The sequence below is a fragment of the Lampetra fluviatilis genome, chromosome 35 (assembly GCF_964198595.1).
Source record: "Lampetra fluviatilis chromosome 35, kcLamFluv1.1, whole genome shotgun sequence".
Taxonomy (NCBI): Eukaryota; Metazoa; Chordata; class Hyperoartia; order Petromyzontiformes; family Petromyzontidae; genus Lampetra; species Lampetra fluviatilis.
In genome coordinates, this window is record NC_136309.1 from 11614105 (window position 1) to 11641371 (window position 27267).

Genomic DNA, 27267 nt, shown 5'->3' on the forward strand with positions numbered 1-27267 from the left:
ACGGTTAGCATGCTACGAACCCGGCGACCTGGGATCGATTCCCGCTCACGGCCAACCACGGTGACGATAATCTGAACCGGTCATGGGTGTCCCCTAGGTGAACTCGGCCTCAATTGAGTACCTGGTGCAATGTGTAAAACATCACTAGTCGGGAAACAAAGGCGGTCGGGTGTGGTGTTGGCCACCCACCCCCTCGTGTGCCGTACCGGCCTTCATAGGTGCTACTCGCTCACAGCACTTGCCCCAACATTCTGTTAAGGCTATACGGGGGATCTTTGTCTTCGTCATCTGTATATACGCGTGTTTAAAAATGTGTGTGTGAGTGTGATGCATCTGCCAGTCATCTCGGGCAGTTAACTCGTCTGTCCCGTGACCCCCTGTCAGTGAGCCTTCGACACTTCACGTGGCTTCAAAGTGCACTTTGTCTGGCACAAGTGCTGTGGTGACGTTACTGCCACTTCGTGATGAATGTCGCGGCTGTTGTCGTTGTGTGTCCGTATGTTTGTGCTCGCTAAACAGCACTTGCCCCAAAAGTCTGTCAAGGAAATGCGGGGGATCTTTGTCTTTGGATACGCGTGTCTTTGTGACTGCGATGTTGCTGGGTAATTAGGGTGCATCCCACCGCCACACCACCGCCACACCACCACCACCACCCAACCACTGCCACCACCGCCCACCCCACCCACAGCTGCTATCTCCGTGTCAATTTCCCGATACGAGGCCCGCGAGAAGCCCCCTCCCGCTACAAGCGCGAGCCCCGTGCCACTGGCACCGACTTCTCTCTGCCCTTGAAGCCAACCGCGGTCCCACACGGTGTGGCAGCCCCGGCTCCGGGACAGAGAACAGAGACGCTCCTCTCTGTAGACTTTAGGAGCTCGGTTTGAGCCCCAGTGAGGACTTCAGAGGAGCCGGGCATTGCCCTCGAGCTTTGCGGCTGCAACCTGCCGTCGTTTGCTCTCGAGAAAACATTTGCACGAGCGCACCACATCCCATTTCCTTTCCCAGCACCGGCACCACCTCCTCTCCCCCCCTCCCCCACCACGGTCCTCAGCTTCTTGTGTCCCCGCATCTCTGATTTGCACGGTGGGCTACGTACGGTGCGAAGGCAGTTCAATGTACGGTGCGCGTTCATACGTGGTCCCATCGAGGCTTCCGACCGCAGCGAAGCTAAACACTGCGCGATTACCCTGCAGCTCATTTCCAGTCAGATCCCCTGCGTGCTCTAGCGGACACGACAGGCGAACGTGTGCCTTACAATGAGCATCTTCCGCTTCCACGCGACCTGCACAGTAGCAGAACACGGGGCAACAGGTGCAGCTCCGCGATTCCGGACGTTCGCTTTCGAGATGTGGGCGATCGTCACGCGTGAGAATCAAGACTGAATCCACAAAGAGACGCATCGTTACATGCGCACAGTTCGCTGCACGGCACTGATACTCGCGCAGCCTTTGACACCGCGTCTGCCACAGAGCATACATGGGACATTGCTCACATGCATTTATTAATACGTTCATAACGCAACCAGTATGGAACTTAGATTTCTCCCGCGCTCTGCATGTACTTGCTAAGGAAGGAGGAACTAGGCTTCGGATTCCAGCAGAGGTGCCTGCATGGACGGCGACGAGCACCGTGACCCGAAGGGGCAAATTCCTGACGACTTGGGCCCGCGACGGAGCAGCGACGTTTGCCTGGTCTCGAGGCTTGACCTCCGAGGTGGAACGTACGATGGGACGGTGGGGAGAAAACTCAAATCGGCAGGGTGTCACACTTTTTCGGGCAGATCTCATAGACTATTTGCTGAGATACCGATTCAAATACAACCAAACTAACAATGAGTCGTTTTTTTTCTATTTTGGTAAAAAAAATCCTCCATATTTCAAGAGCCTCAATGTACTGTGGTGAATACGAGACGGTCAGCCCTTGATAAATAATAATGTCATGAAGCAGTCCTTAAAGTGCGGCGTTCAGCTCTGGAGCTGCAGGTTGCCAATGGTAAACTGGACTTCCATGTTGAAATGCACTTCCATGGTCAACTGGACTTCCATGGTCAACTGGACTTCCATGGTCAACTGGACTTCCATGTTGAAATGCACTTCCATGGTCAACTGGACTTCCATGGTCAACTGGACTTCCATGGTCAACTGGACTTCCACAGTCAACTAGACTTCCACAGTAAACTGGACTTCCACGGTGAACTGCACTTCCATGGTCAACTGGACTTCCATGGTAAACTAGACTTCCATGGTAAACTGGACTTCCACGGTAAACTGGACTTCCACGGTAAACTGGACTTCCACGGTCAACTGGACTTCCATGGTCAACTGGACTTCCATGGTAAACTGGACTTCCACGGTAAACTGGACTTCCATGGTAAACTGGACTTCCATGGTAAACTGGACTTCCATGGTAAACTGGACTTCCATGGTGAACTGGACTTCCATGGTGAACTGCACTTCCATGGTGAACTGCACTTCCATGGTCAACTGGACTTCCATGGTAAACTGGACTTCCATGGTGAACTGCACTTCCATGGTGAACTGCACTTCCATGGTGAACTGGACTTCCACAGTGAACTCGACTTCCACAGTGAACTGGACTTCCATGGTCTACTAGACTTCCATGGTGAACTGGACTTCCATGGTGATCTGGACTTCCATGGTGCACTCGACTTCCATGATAAACTGGACTTCCATGGTCAACTGGACTTCTATGGTCAACTGGACTTCTATGGTCAACTGGACTTTCATGGTCAACTGGATATCCATGGTAAACTGGACTTCCACGGTTAACTCGACTTCCACTGTGAACAGGACTTCCAATGGCCAGGGGTCGGCAACCAAAATAACAAGAAGAACCATATTCTTTGGGTCACGTAGATAGGTTCAAATAAATAAAAAATAAACAAAAAACTACGACCTTTCGATCGCAACACAAACGGTCGTCATCAGGCGGAGAGAAAAGGGGGGTAAGCCTCGAATGCAGCTGTTTATCAAGGTTTAAAAGTGGGCGTAGCTCAAGTGTTAAAACGGAGTGGGCGGGGCACAAGAGGAACGGAATGGGCAGGGCACAAGAGCAGTGAAAAATTTAAACATTACAGCAGTTATGACTTAAACTGGTTGATAACGTCCTTCCAGTGATTGCTGAGCATGTACCCGTCATCTCGGTTGAAATTGTGTCTATGTATATATATGGATGGCTTACTCTTTGGTTCTTTCGGTAAAGTCACGTAGATAGAAAATTAATAGATCACGACGTTTCGATCGCAACACAAGCGACAGTCTTCAAGGGAGAGAGAGAAAGCTACTGAAACAAGTGTAGGGGTGTTAGAGAGAGAGCCCATTATGCATGGCAGCCTATGGTAAACAAACACAGTAGGCGGGGCTACATGTGTGCACAAGCAGGTGCCCTCTGCGACGTCCGCGCCAGACACCCTGGGGGGTCGATTCGGTCGTTATGATCCCCCGGGGCCCCACCCCTCAGGGAGGGGTTCGGTATAAAAGGGGATTGTATCGAAGGGCTCGAGAGTGATGTTGAGCTAAAGAAGAGGAGGCGGAAGACGTCTGAGATAGAGCCCTGGACTCCCCCTGGTACGCCGTCCTTATCAGGACCGCGCAGGCTCGAGCCAGTGGCGTGGTACCAGAGCCAGAGCCAGTGCTGGTCTGGACTCTGGGTACCGGGCCCGACTGACCAGTGTCGGGCCAAGATAGCCTCCCCTAGCCCATTAGTGGAGGACTCAGAGGCAGGCTAGGGTTAGCTAGAGAGGTGTGTCCTCAGATAGACGGGTGAGGGGGCCGATACCCCCTCAAATGTGTATGTCACAACGTTGGTGTTAAATAAACAAGTGTGCCTCCAACTCCGGTGTGAACGAGTCGTGAGCGTTACTACATCTGGCGTCAGAAGTGAAACAAAGTACGAACATGGATACACGCCGGACGACTCGAGTCGGAGTACCAGGGGCGGAGGACACCGCTGCAGTCGGAGGGCCCGAGATGGCTGAAGATGCCATCGAGCAGCCGGGGCTGGGTGCATCCACGCCACAGCAGCTGGAGGAAGGGGAGCCGTCGACGGAGGGGCTGAGGCAGGCGCACGCGAAGCTGGCCGAGCTGCTGTACGCCGCAGCCGCCATGCTCGACAACATCACGCGGCTGGGGGCTGCGGGACCGCCACGAGGCGACAGCAGCCAACGACCACAGCGCCTTCCCGCCATTTCAACGGAGCAACATTTTGAAACTCCCGCCATCGCCGCAGCTGCTGTTGAGGGCGTGGCCGCTCTAAGCATCGCGTCCAACGGCGGGAGTACAGTGCCTGCCGCGTCACCACGGGTGCGACCGGCGATGCCATCGCTGGTTCGTGCCGACGCTGAGTTGAGTGAGGCGGACGAGGGAGTGCGTTCTTCCTCTGCAGCCGCTGCCTTACATCAGCGGCTACCTCCACTCAAGGAATTTGTGGGCGAGGATGGCGACTGGGGCGGCTTCCAGCGGCGCTTCCTCGCTCACCAGGAGATGGCACAGTGGACAGACGCCGAGGCTCTCCGCGCGCTGCCAGCACTTCTCGACAGCGACGCCCTCGCCACTCTAACATCGGCTTCGAAGGAGAGGCGCTCCACGCTGCGGAAGGCGATGCAGGTGCTGTCGGCGGTATATGGTCCACCATCGGACTGTCGCCAACTCTTTTACGATCGCCAGCGGGGGACGAAGGAGTCGCCCCTGGCGTACCGCACAAGCCTCCTGGCACTGGCGAAGGAGGCCTTTCCACGAATGGATGACGAGGGTGTCGACGCCATGGTGACAGAGAAGATACTTTTGCTGGCGGACGACTTAGACATCGTCATTGTCGCACAGGACGATGCAGAGATGTGCTCCCTCCAAGCGGCCCGTCTCCTCCACGCAAACCTGTCCTCTCAACGACGGAAGGCCAGCAAGGCGGCGAGCGGGCGCGCCGTCGCTGCGGCCACCCTCCCGGCGGAAGAGGTTTGCGCCATCAACCATCGACGGCAGCACGGAGCGGGAGCGCGGGAGGACCGGGCCGGTTCAAGCCGTCTACAACGTCCATCGTCGCCACCAGCGCTTCCACGCTGTTATAACTGCGGCATCCGGGGCCACGTCGCCTCGGGGTGCCGCTCTCCTCGGCAGCGCGGAACGACACCTCAACGGGACGCCGGCCCTCGTCACAAGCTCCACCATCATAATCCGGCGAGTCGCGGCACCCCTCATGTTTGGCCCACGCACACGCCCGTCACACACTCGAACACCGCAGCGAAGGGGGGGCAAATATCGCGTACCATGGCACCAACACGCACCGCTCTGGGTACTCACATTGAACCCAGCCAGTGGTCCGTGTTGGCCCATCGGGTTGTAGCCGCGTCATCGGGGTCGTCGGCCGTTGTGGGTCACATCGATGGGGTCGAGGTGCGCATCCTGGTCGATACAGGAGCATCGGCGACCATTATTTCGGAGTTGATTTATAACATTCTCCCTGCCCAGAGCCGTCCTTTGATGCCTGTTAATGTGCCATTCTTTGCTGCTAACGGGGGTTCACTTGGCATCATCGGACAAATTCGAGCCCAAATTTGTGTCGGGGATATTAAATTATCTGGGCCGATTTTTGTTTCCTCCTCGCTGGCGGTTCCGTGCCTGCTGGGGACGGATTTCCTGGCCAAAATGCCGATTAGGATATTAATCGACCAGGGATGCATTGAGCTCCCATCGGGCCGACGCATGGCGTTTTTGCCATCCCCCGCTACGAGCCGGACGGCGTTCGCGACGGTGCCGGCGTTCGTAGATAGAACGGTGCGCGTTCCTCCGGGGGCGCAAATGTTAATTCCTTTGAGACTTCGGCGGCCCTTCGCTAAGGGCATTGGGGCTCAAGGGGTTTTGCTGGGACCGTCTAGGGCCGGGGTCAGTGGACCTAATTTACTCCCGGCCCAGACCATAGTGAGAGGGGATGGAGAACCCTTCATCGCGGTCCTCAATGTGGGCTCGCAGACGGTGGTGGTCCCACAGGGGACCGTGCTTGCTCACGCAACGCCGGTGCCCTGTGAGGAACCCGTCGCGAGTCATGTCGGCGCTGCCCCTGCACCGCGACCACATTCAGACAGCGATGAAGGGTGGCTCGAGGCGCTTTGCGCGGGATCGACGGACCTGTCAAATTTAGAGCGCCAACGTCTTAAGACACTACTGAGGGAATTTTCAGTCGGGATAAATACGATTTGGGCTGCACTCATCTGCTGCGTCACCATATTGATACGGGTGACAGCGCGCCAATACGCCAAAATCCTTTTCGGTTGAGTCCCGCCGAAAAGGACCATGTCAAATCGGCTGTTGATGACATGCTAGCCGCCGACATAATTTCTCCCTCCAACAGCCCTTGGGGAGCGCCGATCGTCCTGGTTAAGAAGCAGGACGGTTCGTTGCGGTTTTGCGTTGACTTTCGGCGCCTTAATAAAATTACGGTTGCCGACGCATACCCGCTCCCACGGATGGACGAATCGCTTGACGCCTTGGCGGGAGCGCGATTCTTCTCCACATTGGACTTACTTTCGGGATTCTGGCAGCTTCCTCTGGACGATGATTCAAAGCCTAAAACTGCTTTCCGTACTCCGCACGGCCTGTTTCAATTCAACCGGTTGCCGATGGGCTTACACTCAGCGCCGGCAACTTTCCAGCGGTTGATGGAATTGGTTTTGGCTGGATTGCAATGGGAGTCGTGCCTGATTTATTTGGATGACGTCATTGTCTTTGGCAAAACTTTTGAGGAACATCTCCAGAGGTTGCGGGCGGTTTTCCTAAAGATGCGGGCTGCTAATTTGAAATTTAAGCCCCAAAAATGCCATTTGTTACGCGAGTCGGTGCGTTATTTGGGGCACATCGTGGGGCGCTCAGGTATTTCTACCGATCCCGCCAAAACGCAGTGTGTAAGCTCCTGGCCGACTCCCACCTCAGTGGGAGAGGTTAGGAGTTTTATTGGGTTTGCGTCGTATTATAGACGCTTCGTCGCTAATTTTGCGACTATCGCCAAACCCCTACATGCTTTAACATCTAAAGGGGTTCGGTTTTGCTGGGGTCAGGAGGAGGAGGCTGCTTTTTGCTCCCTTCGAGATGCTTTGGTAAACGCTCCTCCCCTGATTTACCCTGATTTTTCAAAACCGTTCTTGCTCGACACCGATGCGAGCAACACGGGTATTGGGGGCGTGCTCTCCCAGGTGGTTGACGGCGTGGAACATGTGGTTGCGTACGGCAGTCGGGTGTTGTCTCCAGCGGAGCAACGGTATTGTGTCACCCGTAGGGAACTGTTGGCAATTGTCCATTTCGTCCAACAGTATCGCCCATATCTGTACGGTCGGCATTTCACCGTCCGCACAGATCATGCGGCACTGCAGTACGCCCTGAGGGTTCAACAGCCATCGGGACAATTGTCCCGATGGTTGGAGGTCCTCCAGGATTACGATTTCCAAACCACATACCGTAAGGGCGTTCGCCACACCAACGCGGACGCTCTGTCACGCTTGCCAACCACCTCCGAGTGTGCATGCCTCCTGGGGTCTGGACGTTGCAGGCCTCCAGGGGACACATCGGTACCTGTCTTGGCGGCCGCCAACGACGACGATGCAATGGTTCCTAATTCGATCGAACAGCAGGGCAAAGATTCCCTGTTGGGGTTGCCCGTCATTGAATGGGGGCGCCTCCAGATGGAGGATGTCTCCCTCCTCGGGTGGCGACGTCGCGTTGGCGGTGCGGCGGGGGGAAAAAGTGGTGGTTCCGACGCATGGGAAATGTGCCAAGGTCTGCTAATGCATTGGGACGGGAAGTCACGTCGACATCGGCTGGTTGTCCCTACTGGGTTGCGGGGTAGGGTGGTATGGGCCGCTCATGAGCGCCTCCTACACCTGGGGACCCAAAAGACTCTCGCCTTGCTGCAACTTGATTTTTACTGGCCTGGCATGACGAGGGATGTGGGGGATTTGTTGGGATCGTGCCCTCAATGTGCACAACGCAAACCGCCGGCACGGGAGTCTAACCCGCCCTTGCAATCGATCAAAGTGTCCAGGATAAACGAGCTGGTCGCTCTGGACATTTTGGGACCATTCCCCGCCACCCCCAGAGGGAATAGATATTTGTTGACGGGTGTCGAGTATTTTACACGCTGGCCTATGGCCTGGCCTTTGGCCAACCAGTCGGCAGCAGCCATCGTGGAGGCCTTTGTTCAGGGTTATGTCCTGGACAAAGGTGCTCCGGAGAGGCTGCTGACCGACCAGGGCAGAAATTTTTCCGGTAAACTACTCAGACAAGTCTGCGATCTCCTGGGCACAAAGAAAATTCGGACCTCCCCATATCACCCACAAACTGACGGGATGGTCGAACGTTTGCATCGCACCATCTCGTCCATGTTATCACAACAAGTTTCGGACTCGCAAACGGATTGGGACCTACAAATTCAGGGGGTCTTGGCGGCGTACCGGATGGCACCCCATGCGGCTACGGGGTTTTCTCCCTTTTACCTTATGTACGGCCGAGAACCAGACCCGCCTGTTCGTGCCCAGTTGCGGATTCCCGTGCCGCAGGGAAAAACTAATCTGGCTGACCACGTTAAATTTAATCTGGACAAATTGACCGAGGCACGGGATGCTGCAATGCAAAACTCTGACCTCCGTCAGAAGGCAAATGAGCGCCTCAGATTGAGTCGAGCGCACATGCTGCAGTGGAAGCCGGGGGACAAGGCATGGTTGCACTGCCCCCAGGTGCCACTGGCAACCTCCTCTAAACTTGTGCGGCCGTGGCGGGGCCCTGTGGAAGTGGTGGAGGTGTTACGTCCGCAGTGCGTGCGCATCAAGTGGGGGAAGCGGCGATGGTTCGTGCACCCCTCCAGATTAAAACCCTTCGCTGCGGTTCACAACCACACTTCACACGCGCGTGGCCAAACATGTGGGGGGTCAGCCGACTTGCTGGGTCCGTCTCCGTCGCTCTCACCTAATGCCTTGCCGGCTGTGCCACCTTCAGGAGCATCAGGAGTGACGGGCTCACGCCCGATCACCCCTCCTGCGGATGCCGAGGGTCACGCGGAGTCAGAGGAATGCTCACCTCAAGACGGACAGTCGCCACCTGATTGTCCGCCACGCGGGGTTACCCCGTGTGAGGGGCCCGCTGCAAGGACGCGCGCTAAAATGCGCAAACTGTTGTGAGGCCGGAAAATGTGTACATAGCTGTTGTGTTTATTGGGTGTTGTGTGGATGGTGTGTTTCCCGCTCCTCGGATGTACATATGCTGGGTTCACCGTTTGTTGTGTGTGCGGGGTGGGTTCCCTGCTGGTTGTATATAAGCTGTTTTTTTTACGGAATTCGTATTTATTCGGGGGGGTGCGTCGGGTTGTTTCTCATCTTGTGTTGCGTTCTTGTTCTGGTTCCTGTTATTGTTCAAAAATAGTGAGGCACACGCGCGGTCAGGGGGTGAAGGCACCTTTATTGTCAAATTTTTGTATGTTGGCAGCCGGGACGGCTGCATGCTATGCGGGGGGGGAGTGATGTAGGGGTGTTAGAGAGAGAGCCCATTATGCATGGCAGCCTATGGTAAACAAACACAGTAGGCGGGGCTACATGTGTGCACAAGCAGGTGCCCTCTGCGACGTCCGCGCCAGACACCCTGGGGGGTCGATTCGGTCGTTATGATCCCCCGGGGCCCCACCCCTCAGGGAGGGGTTCGGTATAAAAGGGGATTGTATCGAAGGGCTCGAGAGTGATGTTGAGCTAAAGAAGAGGAGGCGGAAGACGTCTGAGATAGAGCCCTGGACTCCCCCTGGTACGCCGTCCTTATCAGGACCGCGCAGGCTCGAGCCAGTGGCGTGGTACCAGAGCCAGAGCCAGTGCTGGTCTGGACTCTGGGTACCGGGCCCGACTGACCAGTGTCGGGCCAAGATAGCCTCCCCTAGCCCATTAGTGGAGGACTCAGAGGCAGGCTAGGGTTAGCTAGAGAGGTGTGTCCTCAGATAGACGGGTGAGGGGGCCGATACCCCCTCAAATGTGTATGTCACAACGTTGGTGTTAAATAAACAAGTGTGCCTCCAACTCCGGTGTGAACGAGTCGTGAGCGTTACTACACAAGGTCTGATGTAGTCCTGGGATGGGTGCAGCCTCAGGGTAAGAGGGCTAGAGATGGTCTCCCTGAGGCTGTGGAAGTGGCTGTTGTATTGTGAGAGATCAGTATGTCAATGCACAAGCTGAGTATGCCGCAGCATCGGTGACTTGCCTAGTATGTCGTAGCATCGGTGACAGAGCGAGAAGGACATCCAGCCCGTCAATACAAAGACATCCAACCTAATGATGCAACTCAGAGTCAGCTAAAATCACAGGAAAGATGGAAACATCACAGCAGGTTAAGACTTTACCTGGTTAATCACGTCCTTCCAATGATTGCTCAATTTATACCCATCTTCTCGGTTGAAGTTGTGTCTGTGTTTATATATCTGGATGGCTTCATGAACAAATCTCTGATGATAGCCAGTGGGTTTGCAGAGTACCTTCATCTTGGAAAAATCTATTTTGTGTGAGCCCACAGCGTTAAAACAATGATCCACAACGGCAGAGGTATTGGTCCCACCGTGCTTCAGATCTGCCTTGTGTTCGTGAACACGGTCCGAGACATGTCGTTTCGTTTCCCCAATGTAACTGCTGCTGCAGCCACAACTTAGTTTGTAGACACCAGGATATTGCATGTCAGGAATCACATATTTTACAGATGGGATCAAATCACAGAGTTTGTGTACTGTGTTGAAACGAACCTGTATCTTGTGTTTGTTTAAGATTTTGGAAATCTTTTTTGTAACCCCTGCTATGTATGACAGATTCTTATCCAATTTGAATACATCACCCCATACACCACAGCCCAAACACTGCCATTAGCGGACTCTCATCTCCTCAAGTCCAATCTGGCCGACACCAAGAAGAGATGTTCCCAAATTAGCCCAAACGCCACGAAACGTCTTCCCTCGCAACTTCGGTCGTGCACCCTTCTTTGGTATTCATGTCAGGCGTCAAAACATTGCCACTTCGAAATTAATTCTCCTTAATTCTCCGGGTCCTCTGGATTTTCCCTCCACGTGACAAGTCACTTCACTGAGCTATCATTTGTGGCCAGGTCACTTCTGAAAAGAAGCTGATCGCTCAGAGGACTTTACCTGGTAAAATAAGCATGTTTTTAGTGATTTGCTCACCTTTCCTATACTTAACACTCGTGTTTTGTTTTGTTTTTTGCAGTAACTTTCTGATCCGCCCCTAGTGGACTTCTGTGGAAAAGAGCTTTATAGCTCATCGGATCCCTGCTGCCGTGTGAATACAGATTCAGATTCCGAGTTCTAAAAATGAGCATGGCAGATGAGAAGACGAAGATGTGTGTGGTCGATGGCAGAACGTCGTGTGGAGTGTCGAGCGTGGCGTTATGACTTACTAAGAAGATGCTCATCGTCAGGTGCCTTGGGAGTGAGTGATGATCCTATTTTGTGCAATGTGAAAGACAAACGCGATTCATTCTTAATTTTCGGAGTGTACACTACAACTACCGGCTTTCAGCATCACCGATTGCCATCTTGTTAGACATTAAAATAGAAATGAAAAGAAATCTCTCGTCTTTTGCCCTTTCCCTTCGTCACGACGGCCAAGTTTAATGCGCTACACTTCAGAAACTCGGCAGTAATTCCATGATGCGCACACTCCGAAGGGGGAGATCGAGGTCCCTGGGCGGAGGAACACCGTTATGAACGCGGCGCACATCCCCACGCGGAGACCCCGGGCCTCACGGACATGGCGCGAGCGCCTGCGCGTGGCACCGCTCAGAGCCGCGGGGTAAATCGGACGACGTCGAGCAAATTAACCGCCGAGGTCAGCCTGCAAAATACTAGGCCGCGCATATATCTCTCTCCAGCGAATACGAGCCAATAACATTTTAAAATCTAGCCAGCGTAATAAGCTTACGGTTTTAGCCAATGGCTCTTAAGGGAGGGGAAAACGTAACGCAGCCATTGTGCACTGTATTATATTTGGCGTGTCATTAAATCCTCAACGAGTTGACAAATTGTTATGGCTCAATTCAATTAAACAATCTGTGTGCTCTTGGATCCTTCTTGGGTCGTCTCGTTTGTGCAGGTCGCGTTCGCATCATTCGCCTAAAACAGGGCTTTAATTCGGCCTGGAAAGGTTCCAATTTTCGCTGCAGTTAGAGTGCAAGATTCACAATCACAGATGAATGAGTTAAAAACTCCGTTGGGGGTCGATTCAGCTCATCATCCCTCCAGGGTTGATACAGTGAGTACAACTTTGTGATCATTCAAGAGCAGTCACTCAACGGATGCAGCGTGCCCTGCCATAGAACTGTCATTTACAAAATTCTTGCTCTGCTGCTGGGTTAAGCAGAGAGGCATCATCCAAAAAACACTTTTACCAAGGCTTCAATGCTTTCCATATATATTTTTTTAAACAACACTTTTTTATTTTACCAGGTAAGGCCCACTGAGCTATGTAGCTCTTCTTCAGAAGCGACCTGGCCACAAATGACAGCTCAACAAAGCAGCTTACCATCAAGTGGGCATTTAGAGCAGCCAAATACTCTCAAGGCACGTTTCTAAATGTGGAGGGAAAAAACCGGAGGACCCTGAGAAAAATCCACGCAACCACGGGGAAGAGAGAGATATACAAACTTCAGCTATAAAGGTGTGAGAGTCGGGAACAATACAGCACCAGGCGGCCTACCACCCCGATGCGCCAATGACTGCATAGAGGAATCTACACTTGTGCTATTGATACCTAATATTGTATACAGCCAGTGGCGGCTCCTGCAAAATCTCTCAGGGGGGGCAAATGTCTGGATGATTTATAAGGATAAGGTCCACCCATGCAAAGGATAAATTAACAGCTTAAGCATGTAAAGGCAACTTCACTTATTTAATATTAATGAAAAATAAAGTGACTCTTACAATACATATTGTTTGTTTCTATACTCACTATTAATACAATCCACTCAAGTTTCTTTTATTAAAGATTCCACTAGGTGGCGACAAATAAAATTGTTGACTGAAACGTGCTTACGTATGATGATGTAAGCACGTTAGTGCGAGCCCTCCCGGAAGCCATAGAGAATGCATTGCAGCGCCCCCCGTTCGAAAAAAAACATCTTTGAATGTAAGTCTATGGGACCACTCGGGGCGATTCTCAGCCGGAGTGAAATCGCCCAAAAAGAGGCGGTACTCCACAGAACGTGACATGACGCTGATTGGACTATATCCAGAGGCACAGTGACAGCTAGCGTGACTCTGTGGTTGAATGACATTGGTGGTGCGTCGCCCAATCGCCCTAATGAAGAAACCGCCGCTGTATACAGCCACCTGACATTGCCATAACTAAGGAGCCACCTACAATAGCAGCTCTTGTTCAAACTATTTACAATCGATGTCTCTTGCCAGGAAAACGGAGCAACATTAAATCAATAGTACACGTGCACATTGTGCGTTCAGTTGATGCAAGGCCTGCGCACTGACCGCAGACGCACAGCACGGGGTTATCTGGGATCGCTGCTCGAGACCGGAGAAAACGAAACGCCTGTGGGTTTGGCCGCCCATAGGCAAATGCCTAAGCCATTAGCAGGCGGCCAAGCCACAAAGTAAATGCCAGGCCATTAGCAAACGTCGGGCCATGGCTGTGGCGGGGTTTTTAATCACAAGCCCAAAAACCCGAAAATTCAAGTGGCAAGAAACCAACAGCACTTTCAAGGTAGAGGGTTTTTTTGGATTAGATCACGTAAATATTCGTGTTTCATTAAATATGCCACCACCCGACACGGCCAATGAGTAAGATTTGTCATGTAAACAAAACATGCCAATTCATTGCGAGTTCAGAACACCGGTGTGTTGGAGAATAGAAGGGAAAAATCGGTCCACACGACCACAGGGAGAGACACCGCAAACTCCAAATATGCAGGTGTCAGGGTCGGGATCGAATCCACGATATCCTATATACCAGGCGGGGCAATTAACATCTCACCACCACGGCACGTTAAAGTAAACTGACTGCAATGAGGTGGGAATGGGGTGCTCCACGCCGGGTAGGACAGCACGATTTCCCAACATCTTTAAAGTTTACGTCCAGTAGAATTTGCTGTGCTTTGTTTGGCAGCAGTCGTAATTTTGTTCAGAGCGAATCCAAACTTCTCTGATGCCCCCTTAGCCAGATCACTAACAGAAGCCACTCCAGGATGGGTCAGAGGAGATTGCTGTGCCAAGCAGATGTATTATTTTATTATGGATAACAATATCATTGTTAAACGTGATGGGAGAAAGATAAACTGTAGAATTGTCTTCTGTGATATTATCTTTGACTAGGTTTTTGTTATTGAATGAGACTAGGTTTTGTCACCCCGATCAAGAATTATGTTCAAGTCGGTGATGATTAAGAGTGAAACATCTGCACGTTGCGCAGCTCAATGTCTAATACTCCACTGTCAGCTTGGAACTAATGCATAAACACTCATTACATTGGCTGAAAATATCTTTACCATATAGTGGACTGCAGAGCTCGGGCAATTGTTGATGGCGCCGGCCCCGTTTCCAGGATACCATCAGTGGGTGTTATCCTGGAATGGGTAGTATCCCTTACCATCAATGGGTGAATCCTGGAATGGGTAGTATCCCTTACCATCAATGGGTGAATCCTGGAATGGGTAGTATCCCTTACCATCAATGGGTGAATCCTGGAGTGGGTAGTATCCCTTACCCTCAATGGGTGAATCCTGGAATGGGTAGTATCCCTTACCATCAATGGGTGAATCCTGGAATGGGTAGTATCCCTTACCATCAATGGGTGAATCCTGGAATGGGTAGTATCCCTTACCATCAATGGGTGAATCCTGGAGTGGGTAGTATCCCTTACCCTCAATGGGTGAATCCTGGAATGGGTAGTATCCCTTACCATCAATGGGTGAATCCTGGAATGGGTAGTATCCCTTACCATCAATACCTTTTCCTAGACTTTGCACTCTCCTACCGTGCTTTTGTGTTGTTTGTTGTTGTAACCTTCTGACCCGCCCCTAAAGGACGTCTGTAAAAGAATTACTTTGTAGCTCATTGGATTCTTCCGGCAGTACGAATAAAACCGGCTGACACGGCTGGTTCCGAACCCGGCTTCTGTCCTCCCCACAACTTTAAGCCGGGGGCCTGAGCCGCCACAAGTGGACCCAGGGTGGACGAGCATCCGGTGGTTCAACAAAATGTCGGGATGGCGATGGTGCGTTCTGTGTTGCGAGTCGAACCGTTACTTAGTCCATAAATAATCCATATTCAATTGGTGGTGGTGTTGGTGCTGCTGCATTGGCAGTGGCGCACAAGCAATAAATAATGACAACAACAAACTCACATTCGTCAAAACCGTGGTCATGATATATGTAATCAGTGACGTTTCGGGCAATGACCCTTCTTCCCCACACCTCCGATTATTATACAGTGCATGGTCGGCTACGTATGGTGCGAAAGAAGTTCAACATACATAATGCATGTGCTTTCAGGCAATGGCCCTAAACGTCGATAATTACAAATCCTCTAAAACAATGCTTGATGGCCTTCTTCTAAATGATAGCCATGCGCATTATCAGGGGGATTTAGATTTTTATTTTATTTTACCAGGTAAGGCCCACTGAGCTATGTAGATTTTTTTCAGAAGAGACCTGGCCACAAATGATAGCCCAATGAAGTGGCTTATCACGTGGAAATGTATAGCAGCCAAATACTCGAAACGCGTGTTTCTAAATGTGGAGGGAAAAACCGGAGTGCTCGAAGAAAAATCCACGCAACCACGGGGAGAGAGAGACACAAACTCCAAATATACAGCAGCAGGCGCCAGGGTCGGGGTCGGACCCACGACCTCCTGCATACCAGGCGAGGTAGTTAACATCTCCTAGCCACCGTGATGATGATGAGAGAGAGAGACACGGAAACTCCACATATACAGCAAGCGCCAGGGTGGAGATCGAACCCACCGACCTCCTGCATACCAGGCGAGGTAGTTAACATCTCCTAGCCACCGTGATGATGATGAGAGAGAGAGACACGGAAACTCCACATATACAGCAAGCGCCAGGGTGGAGATCGAACCCACCGACCTCCTGCATAACAGGCGAGGGAGTTAACATCTCGCCACTGTGGCGCCCCAATGCGTAATGTTTGGACTCTTAGGGTTGGTCATCTGAGGTAAAAAAACGAGACTTACTTTGGGATGACAAAGAAGAACAAGACGATCTCTCAACACCGCAAGAGAGGAGACCCGCGGGAAACCGCGCAGTGTTCTATGTGTGAGTGGTGGTGGGGGGTTATTATGCAACCGACGACAGCCCTGACAGTTACCGTCCCAAGACAGCGCGACCTCAAAGCGAGAATGATCTTGGGGGGGTGGGGGAGGGAAAAAACGAGGACAGTGAGAAACCCCAACCAATGTGCTCTGGCCTCAGCTTCCCCCAGGTCAGCGCTTCGCAACGGCTGTGACGCGGCGACGACGACAACAACAACGGGCGCCGTTCGCCAACAAGTGGCGCCGACGTCCCCGCGGTGCTCGTGCCAGGCTAGGTGCACCTGGATGGCATCACGTGAAGTGTGGAAGGCGGCTCGCTGCTGGCAGGAGGTTACGGGACAGATCCAGGAGGGAGCACCCATCTGTGCTCCCTACTGTGCCAACACGAAGACAAATATCCCTCATGGAGCCTGAACAGACCTTTGGGGCAAGTGCTATCTGCGAGCACCTATGAATGCCTGGAAGAGCACACGAGCGGGTGCGTGTTCAACAACACGCCCGCCCATCCGCCTTTGTCTCCCGAAGTGGCAATGTTTTTACACATCGAAACCATTTGAGGCTGAGTCGACTTTGGGAGACCCAAGACTGGTTCAGACAATCGTCTCTGGTGTTAGCCACGAGCGGGAATCTAACTCGGGTCGCCATGTTCGTAGCGCAGCGTGCTTCCCGCTCCCCTACCGCTCCCCACACACGCATCATCAGCCACCATCGATCCACTGCTGGATGAAGAGCTCACGGTGGTTCGTTGTGCCGCGAAGATCGAGCAAGCTCGAGGGTGAGCGGTGCGGTGGAGTGAGAGCGGTTGAGACGCACTGCTCGAGGTCAACTCAAGTGCAGCCTCATCAGACGACACCCACGGCTCTAGAATTGCCCTCGTTGCACAGAACAAACGCGTGCAGAGCCCTCTTCCTGCTGCAGACGGAGCCTCGGGAGTCACCGAGGCCACGCTCGGCGAGTGAACGAGGACGAGAACGACGCTGCTGCTGCTGCTGCCGCCGCCTGACAGCTCCACACCATCAATCCGTCTTGTCAGCGCTCACATTCCCCAGTTTGTAACTCCATTGCAGCCAATGGCCAAACCACGTGAAGTGCACAGGCCTCTTCAGATCTCTGGCAGCTAAGCGGGAAATGAGACTGAGAAGCACTCCGACGCACGTAGAGTCTGTTCTCCTTTAACGCTGCATTTTCATAACGCCAATTGGATATAGCGCGATGAATGTATGAGGAAACACATTTTTTGTCACACGGATGCGAATTGGATATAACGCCTCGGCAGAGCATCGCACAGGGCATTGAGGGATGCTGCTGGATGCTTCGAGATGCTACCCAAGCGCCTCAGTCTTTGTTCGGCCTGCATACGCATCTCACGTGTTATCGCGGACTGTGCTTTACCCCCACATTACATATTAATTTAATACAACGCGATTTTTCCACAAAGAGGTGTTGTTCAGGAACTACCGCCAAGTTATAGGAGTATGTTGAACTTCTTTCGCACCGTACAAAGCCAACCGCGCTAATCGGAGGTGCGGGGGGAAAGACAACTAGGGATGTGTGACCGTTGTGCGTCACGGGTTGTTACAGGCTGCGTGACGATGTGGTGGGCAGCAGAGGGCAGGGGAGCAACATCCGTCATCCTGCACGGCTGTGGTCCCACCCACGCACATGGTCAAAAAACCACACGCACGCAACCGCACACAACGTGCGGAGACCTTCATCCAGCAGTGGATTGACAAAGAGCTGCACTGGACATGTCCAGTCACAGGGAGTGCAGCCTCTCACTCTCGGCCTGGAGGGCACGACAAGAACAAGTACCGCCCCCAGACGGCCCCACAGGCTGTGTGTGGGGGCTACCGGTGGCGAGGAGATGTTAACTACCTCGCCTGGTATACAGGAGGTCGTGGGTTCTATCCCGACCCTGACGCCTGCTGCTGTATTTGTGGAGTTTGCGTGTCTCTCTCCCCGTGATCTCGTGGATTTTTTTTTCTGGGTTCCCTGGTTTTTCCCTTCTCATTTCGAATCAACGTCACGCGTTTAGAGTATTTGACTACTGCTCTACATTTCCACGTAATAAGCCACTTTGTTGAGCAATCATATTTGGCCCGTCGCTTCTGAAAAAAAGAGCTATATAGCTCAGCGAGCCGCCTTACATGGTTAAATTAAGTATATATAGTTTAGTTACGCGTAGCGGACACCGAGACTCACACGGGGAAGCGAGGAACAGCTGTGACTCGAACTGTGCACGTGTGCCGCCGATATAGCGAGCAAAGTCACAAGCCGTCACGAGTCGCCACGTAAATCATGAACCCGACGACTCGGAGAAATCACGGCTCATCACGTCGACTTCTAAGGCTTAATAAGTAAACCTCTAACTATCCATAAGAGGTTCGTTTTTTTTTGGTTTAGATCGCGAAAATATAAATGTGTCATTAAAACCCGCCACCACCTGACAAAGCCAATTCGTCAGGTTTGTCACGTAAACAAAACGTGCCAATTGGTTACTGTTTCAGCGCAGCGGTGTTTTGATGAGTAAACCCACAATATTTACAATTCGAGTGACGACGTTTCGCCGGTAATTTCAACAACCAGCCTCATCAGGCGACTCTGACAATGCCCACAAAGAGCAAAGCTGCCCCCCCCCCCCGGTTCGGCAAGCGTCCTATGAAGTTATTTCAGTTTGGCCAAGGTGGCACAGCGGAAGGCTGCGAGCTCACATTCTGGGTCGGTTGTTGACTCAGCACATCGTCCATCAAGGGTTGAAGTCAACGATGGCGGCCGTCTAATAGGGAGACTCGCCGCCGCCACAGAATGTGGAATTCCCACCACTGGATCTGCAGGGCTGTAAACAGGAGATAAGCACCGTTGCTTCAATGCTCATTTCAGCAGGAAATCACTTTTGACTTCACCCAGCCAGGCGGCTCTATGGCAGACTGCCAGGGAAGGCGAACGTGAGTTTATAATATCCAGGATCAAATCGGCCCATCATCTTTGGTGGGCGGGGGGGGTATAACATTCGTACCACCTTGTGGAAAGTGTGTAGCGTCCGTCCTGTGGAGAGAGAGCACAAACTTTGGAGTGGAGAATTCCCATCGCTGGCTGATGTTGTTGTAACGTTCTGACACTGTGCCCACACTGGACATCTGTGAAAAAGAGCTTGATAGCTCATTGGCTTCCTCCAGTATAAATACAGATTCCGATTCTGATGCTGGATATCTGTTGGCTTTTTAAGCCAATTTCTAAAGGTCTACACTGCACTACTGTTTATCTCATTTTACCAGGTAAGGCTCACCAAGCTATGTAGCTCCTTTTCAGAAACGCCCTGGCCACAAATGACAGCTCAACGACGTGGCTTATCACGTGGTAATGTATAGCAGTCAAATATTCTAAACGCGTGTTTCTAAATGTGGAGAGGAAAACCGAATGACCCGGAGAAAAATCCACGTGACCACGGGGAGAACACGCAAACTCCAAATATACAAGCGCCAGGGTCGACATGGAACCCACGACCTCATGTATACCAGGTGAGGCAGTTAACATCTCGCCACCGCGGCAGCCAAATGCACTTGAACGCCACTGCACAGGACTGTGTTAGAAGCAGCACTGTGGAGATCCCATGGCTGGTGATGATCATCATCGTCATCATCTTCCACTGCAGGATGGTCTCCCCAAGCCGCCGCCATCGACATCCATGATCCTGCGATGTAATAATACACTAAGGCGCCTCCATCTCCTTATTTTACGTTCCCTCAGACGCGCTCCATACCTGGCTTGCCACCATTGTCATTATTGATGACGGCGACGTCAAATTAGTCGGCTATTGAAGAAAATTGGGTTTACAAGATGATAACTGGAGTGCCATTGTAAAAAGGATCAAAATGTCTTAGATGTGAATTCACCATTTCACGAACACCTCTTGCGATCGTGCCGAGCGGCGCCGACTCTCCCCGCGGCCGGTGCTGCGGCGCCGACTCTCCCCGCGGCCGGTGCTGCGGGGCACATGGGCAATGGGACGAGGAGGCGTCGCTCGTCGTGAAACGCCGACGTGCCCGGATGCATCCACGATCGTAATCAATTTGTGAGAAAACGCATCGATATTTCTACAGCATAGGACATTGCGTGGTTTTTTTATTGTTGTTGTTGTTGTTGTTGTTTTATGCCCGCCAAAGCCCAATGTGACTGAAATAAGAGACAACAAATGCCTTACAATCTTCTTGAACCTTGAGATTTTATTTTAAATCCATTTACAGACGCAGAAATCCTGACTGAGAGAGAGCATTGACGTGGAAACACTGGCACGAACTTCCTCCTGTCCCTTTCCTTTCCCCAATGTGTCAGTTATCTTCCCCCTTACCCCTCCCCATATAACACCTCCATGTCCACACACGTGGTCCCCATCTGGGTGGGGCAGTGACACCAATTCTCCCCCTTCATTGGGAACCTGTCACACCAAACTCGGGCTGCTGCTGTTCGCAGAGCTTCTTGTTCTCATACTTCACCACACTGGTCAGTAGGGGTTGTTAAACGAGTGGCAGCCCAGGACCCAATAATACAATCGCTCACCATCGTTGTCAGCCGTGGCTGTGAATCAAAATGGAGGCGCCGGATCCGTGGCACCGTGCGGCGTTAACCATGGTGCCACCGCTCCGTCCCTGCTGCTTTACCGCAGAACTCCGCTGTGAAACGATCGCGTATGAATTGGGGGGCCCAAGTAGCCATGGTATTCCCAAAGTCCGCGGGATTCCAGCCGATGTCGGCACGGGTGGAATTAGCATCGTGGGGAGATGGTCGCGGGGAGGGGACCCAGTGTGGGTGAAGAAAGCTCTCCCTCGGCCCTGGAGAATGACAGCACCGCAACGTGTGTGAAGAGGAGCAGCGGCACCTTCATCACATCTCCTTACATTTCTTTTTACCAGGTAATGCCCGCTGAGCTATATAGCTCTTTTTCAGAAGCGACCTGGCCACGATTGATAGCTCAACAAAGTGGCTTATCACGTGGACATTTATAGCAGTAGTCAAATACTCTAAATGCATGTTTATAAATAAATAAAGCCAGAGGACCTGGAGAAAAATCCATACGATAACGGGAAAAACAAGCAAACTCCAAATATACAACAGGTGTCTGGGTCGGGGTCGAACCCACGACCTCCTGTATACCAGGCGAGGAAGCTCACATCTCGCGAGTCCACACTGTCCCATTGTTCTCAAACCCCACACTCGGCAATAACAATATCGCGTGCTCCAACCCGGGCCCTGACTTGCAGCACCACACCGTCTGGGACCACCTCTCCCGAAGCATATCATGGGGACCTTTTTAGCAAATGTATCTATTTGGTGTTTGACCATCTTAACACCTGTTTTATTACCGGAAAGGGTCAAACTTATTTTTATTTTTCATTGTCCCCGAAGCAATCTGCACACTCGACTCGATCATTACTACATTCAAGTAACAACTCAACAACACCTGCCCTTTGCATTTGCATCCAACAACTTAACTCACAGCTTTGCTTTTATATGTAGAACTTCTCTCACACCGTACGTAGCCAACCATGCTAATATATCTACGACTATAGATACAATCTACAACTTTAGATAGTTTGTAAATATGTATAAAAAATTTCAAATTTTATCTTGAGCTTGCATTTTAATGCAATGAAGCTTTGAGTGACAGATTTGTCCCAGAAATGAGCCAACGTATGTAAACAAAAATCAAATTGAGTTGACTTGTTAACAGAGAGGAGCCTCTCCTTTCAACATCACAGATGTATTTCCTATCGTCTAAATCAGCACAAGTGCTCGGGACATCAACGACGGCCCCTGTGCACTCTGTAGCCGAGTACTGTGCACCAGGATGGACCCGAAGTAGTCACCACTCGTCTTGTTGATGTCCAACCGAACACTGCGGTGCAGTGCATCACTGGAACCCTCAAGTCGACCCCAACACCCTGGCTGCCCGTGCTGTCACCACGTCTCTCCCCCACCCATCCGCTGCAAGGCTGCAACCCTCCGGGAAGTCCTGCGAATCGAGGAAAACAGTCGCCTTCCCATTCATCAGGACCTCAATTACGTCCCTCGTCATCGCTTGAAGTCACACCGCAAGCCCTCTTGGACCCATGCACTTAACCTTCAACGATGCGAGTTCAACTCCAATGAAGCTTGGAGAGCTGAATTGAGTTCCAAAGAACTCCTAAACCAACACCTTGTTGTGAAAGAGCCAACGTAGAACATCCCTAGTTTGGATCTTCTGTGAAGCTCGTGGTTCACGCTAAACCTCACCGCACAAACGCTGCAGCCGTGTGCGACTGTGGTCATCCAGAACAGACCGTACAACGTATAACGGCGCAATGGTGCGATCCACAAATACGAAGGCGACATCACAGCGATGATTCACTCTGCTTGCTCCTGACGCGGTTGTCTGTGGCATGGCCACCTGAATGTGAAATCGTTTTTGTTGCTCTGCATCTAGAAGAAGGAGGGGTTCTGAAACTTTTCAAACTCAAGACCCACCTGAGTAGCCACATAGTTTTATCGTACCCATGCCGGTTGTGTTAAACAGTGATGGCTGGCGAATTCAAGAGTCACAAGTCCAACCCCTTGCCAAGAAACGGAGTAATCTCACACGTTGTGGGAGTCACGTTAGCAACGACGGTGTGTATCAGGGGGCGTGCATGGAGGTGTTAGTGTGCAGCTGACAAGGTGATGATGATGCAGCTCACAGAGTGATGGTATTACAGTGCAGCTCACAGAAACACGGAGACACGCACACACAGATACACAGATAAATAGACAAAGAGACGTGACTATATACAAAGAGTAAGATCCCCCGCATAGCCTTAACAGACTGTTGAGGCAAGTGCTGTTAGCGAGCACCTGTGAAGGCCGACACGGCACACCAAGTGGTGGATCGCCAGCACCACGCTCGGCCGCCATTGTCTCCCGAGTGGAGACGTATTACACACTGCACCAGTTACTCATTTGAGGCTAAGTCGACTCAGGGGGAGGCCCAGGGCCGGTTCAGATATGCATCACCGATGTTGACCGTGAGCATGAATTGAACTCTGGTCGCCGGGTTCGTAGCGCAGTGTTTTTAACCGCTACAATACAGCAGAACCCCTCTTAACGATGGTAAATAGTTCCACGAAACCGGTCAAGTGATTTGGTCGTTAAGCGAGTGTAGGAAATACACGTCAAAAGGCTTAATTCGTTCCAATAGCATCGAACCAAAAAACGCACTTTATAATATTTAAGCAATGGATATTAATACATAAAGATACTAAGAACATTATAGACACACAATATTGAAAGAAACACGGTTAATCAATGCATTAATACATATGTAGTGACATCGCGGATGTCACTGTGTAATGCCGGCCTTGACAGGCACGGCGTGCGATGTAGAGACATCGTGGACACCACGTGGATGTGGGTGCAGTACCGGCCCTAGAGGGGCCCGGTGAGCGCTGACTGGCTGTGCTGGATGGCACCACGCTCTGCGTGCAGTGCCGACCCCTACAGGATAGGGTGTGAGAGTGCCGGCCATGGGAATGGGGTTAATAAGGGCCATGGCACTCTGGTTGACCCCGACGGACACGTGACCGGTAAAGTCTACACAGGGGCCCCAGGTGGGGGCTAGGGGTGGTCACGTGTCAGGGCCGAGATCCTGTCGAGGGTTCTCGAAGGTGGTCGTGGCTGAGGGCGGGGCCAGCCACGCCACCGATGATATAAGCCGGGTCCCCGAGAGGGACTGGCTGTTGTTGTTCATCCTGAAGAATCTACATTCTACGTTCTATGTCCTACAAGAGTCACCAACACATGGACCGGGACCCAGGCCAGGTTCCGGTCCGTCGTAGCCAACTCCAGTGTAATTAGTGTAGTTCGCCTGGTGGTCCACCACCATAGGTTGTTAATGTGTTAAGGGGTAGTAACCCCGTGTGTTGCTTTTAATAAATGTGTTGCCTCCAAGAAGTGCGTCTGCAACTCAGTTGAACTCTCTACACATATTTACTTTACCTACAACAGCCCATCGTTAACAGAGGAATGGTCGGTAAGAGAACACATTGGGCTCTATGGAGGCCTGTCGTTTAGTGATTAGTCGTTAACAGGGGTGGTCGTTAAGAGGGGTTCTACTGTACCTGTCACCACATACACAGATGCACATAAACACGGAGACACTCATAGAGGTGGAGACACAGACATGGAGACACGCACACAGACACGTAGAGATACACTGATATAAAGACAGACATGAATACACTCACGCAGCTAGAGCAAATTCTCGTCACGCATTTTGGGACTGCCACTTCAGAATCTTTATTTATACTGGAAGAATCGGATGAGATATAGAGATCAGTAGAAGCAAGGGATTGGGATCAATCTCTCAGCTACAGCGCATTCGCCACTCACCCACCCACCCACCCAGGCCCACAGCAATTCTTAGGTTCAGCGTGGCCGCGAATATCGAGCCGGCTTGAAAGTGTTGCGGTGCCATGGCATGAAAGAGGTTAAAAAGAACCGCAGTTATCCACACCACCACCAGCAAAACTACCACTCACGGGCAAGGTGACATTCAACGGGAGCATGCGAGAGGTCCCAGAGTCCAGACCATTCCACACACAGGTGGGCGACTGTGTATGACTTCTCACCCCGAGCTATCAATATTCTTTTTTATAATATTTTATGTTTTTTATTATTATTATTTTTTTTATTTTAACTATCTACGTGGCTGTCCCGAAAGATCCAAAGAATATGAATTCCTGCAGTCACGAAAGCTTTTAGTCAAGATCCAGCAATTAATACTTTAATACTTGCATTGCCTTTAAATTGTTCACCTTTTTGGAGTTCTCTGGTCATTGATGGTTGAGACAGGGCCGGAAGGAAGGCTGTCTCTGGTGTAGGCCAATCAGTTTCAAAGACAATCCATACATTACATTATCAGAGCACGTTTATTTGCATGTTTTAACCCAAGTACGTGTGGTTGATGCCAAGTTGATGCCTTTGAATCAGCAATCTATTCGGTGTTTGAACATCTTCACACCTCCTGTTTTAATGCCAGACCTTGGTCTGTGTTCTTACCTGATAATAGGTTTTCCCCTTTTTTCTGACAACAAAACAGGTATTAAGTTGTTAAAACACCAAACCGAAACCTTTTACAAGGAATCAGTCTGCATTAACCACAATACTTGTGGTCAGAATGCAAACAAAAAACATACTCTGATAATATATGCATCGTCTTTGAAACTGATTGGTCCACACCAGAGACAGCTTTCTTTTGAGCCTCATCTCAAACGGTGTTAGACCAGAGGACACCAAAAGCTCGGGGTGAGCATCTACATCATGGGACCTCCTTTGCCAGTACCAAAATACTTGCATTCTGACCACAAGTATTGTGGTTAATGCAGACATGATTCCTTGTAAAAAGGTTTCAGTTTGTTGTTTTAACAACTTAACAGCTGTTTTGTTGCCAGAAAAAAGGGGAAAACCTATTATCATATTTTGGTACTGGCAAGAGAGGTCCCATGAAGTGTTCTTACCTGTTACTCGTTACGATACCCCCTTGTGACCCCGGCAGCATGCGGTGCCATGGAGTGACAGTGGCTGGGAAGCATTGGGTTAGACCTCTCGCCCTCATTAGGCCTCATCAGTTCAGCACCGTCATGAATTGGAGATTATTTAGATTATTTTGCTGCGAAAAATTTGCACGTAATAAGCCACTTTGTTGAGCGATAATTTGTGGCCAGGTCGCTTCTGAAAAATAAGTTAATACTTCAATGGGCTTTACCCTGGTAGGAGGGGGATGGTTGAGTTGTATTCGTATGTTCTTTGCATCCTATCGTGTGTTTGTACTGTTTGTTGTTGTAACGTTCTGACCTGCCCCTACTGGACATCTGTGAAAGAAGAGCTTTATAGCTTATCGGATTCCTCCTGCAGGAAAATAAATACCGTACTCCGATTCAGAATGTTTCGCTGCTGCCAGATGCCGCTTTGGAGCCCACGTATGGACAGGGCCTGTGCCCTCACGCTATGCGGACCCCCCGTTGCGCCCTGCCTGGAGGCAACGACAATAATTATAATCTGTACGTGACGAGAAACCCGTGACAACAGAAAAGATTGCTGCTTTTCTTGGCGGAGCGTCTTTTCGCACCAATTGCAACGACAAAAATAACCGCGCTCTCTTTCCTTAAAGCACCGCAACACGTTGACATTGCGCGGATGTTTGACCGCCTCTCCAGTCCATGACCGCATGGTAATTCGGGATTCACCACTCAGACCAGGCCGTCTGCATGGCACGCAGCGCTAATGAACAATCACACAAACGCTGTTCCCATGTGCAATCAATCACTCGACATGGGTGCAAATATGAGCACAATAAAAAAAAACACTCGTGCTCGTACTGTACCATCATCAGTGAACTACTCCACGAGACACAATGTAAAATATAAACTGTTTGGACAGCTGACGTACTAAATCTATATACTGTACTGTATACATACAATTTACAAGTGTCCGTCCGTCACGCTCTGTATCTCCCACGCATTACATCGGAGGAACAAATTAAGGTGACCAAAGACGTTTCAACTGGACATCTGTGAAAAAGAGCTTCATAGCTCATCAGACTTCTCCGGGATAAATAAAGATACGGATTCCGATTCTCTTGGCCGTGGACTGTCCCCGGAAAATGTTCGCCTTTCTGAATTTACAACATTTTGACCGTGCAATTTCGAGAGAAAAAAACCACGCCAGAACATCCAACAGCCGACGGTTTGTACGTGCTGACATCATCGGAACGCGCATTGCTCGAACAGTATGCAGTGATAAATGTGTGCTTGAGAGTACAGGAATTATAAAAACTAATTTTCTTATTATCCAGGAGAGCCACAGCGAGTCGTAGCACCCGTTTTCAGGAGGGTCCTGCATTGGGTTATTTTTAAGATGTTTTCAGCCAATTAATGGCACTTATA

General features: G+C 51.1%; 1 protein-coding gene across 6 annotated transcripts in view; it reads right to left on the reverse strand.

Annotated features, from left to right (window-relative positions):
- RAB11FIP4 (RAB11 family interacting protein 4) overlaps nucleotides 1-27267 on the reverse strand; it is an 83247-nt gene that overhangs the window by 51181 nt on the left and 4799 nt on the right. The window contains exons 1-2 of one of the 6 annotated variants that reach the window (XM_078872956.1): nucleotides 20209-20302; nucleotides 10239-10329 (exon numbers count right to left, since the gene is read on the reverse strand). The exons of 2 other annotated variants lie outside the window; for them this stretch is intronic. The gene's annotated coding sequence lies outside the window, so the exon portion shown is untranslated. Of the gene's footprint in view, nucleotides 1-10238; nucleotides 10330-20208; nucleotides 20303-27267 lie in introns of those variants that run through there. 3 more of the 6 variants (XM_078872958.1, XM_078872955.1, XM_078872953.1) reach the window with 3 other exon arrangements.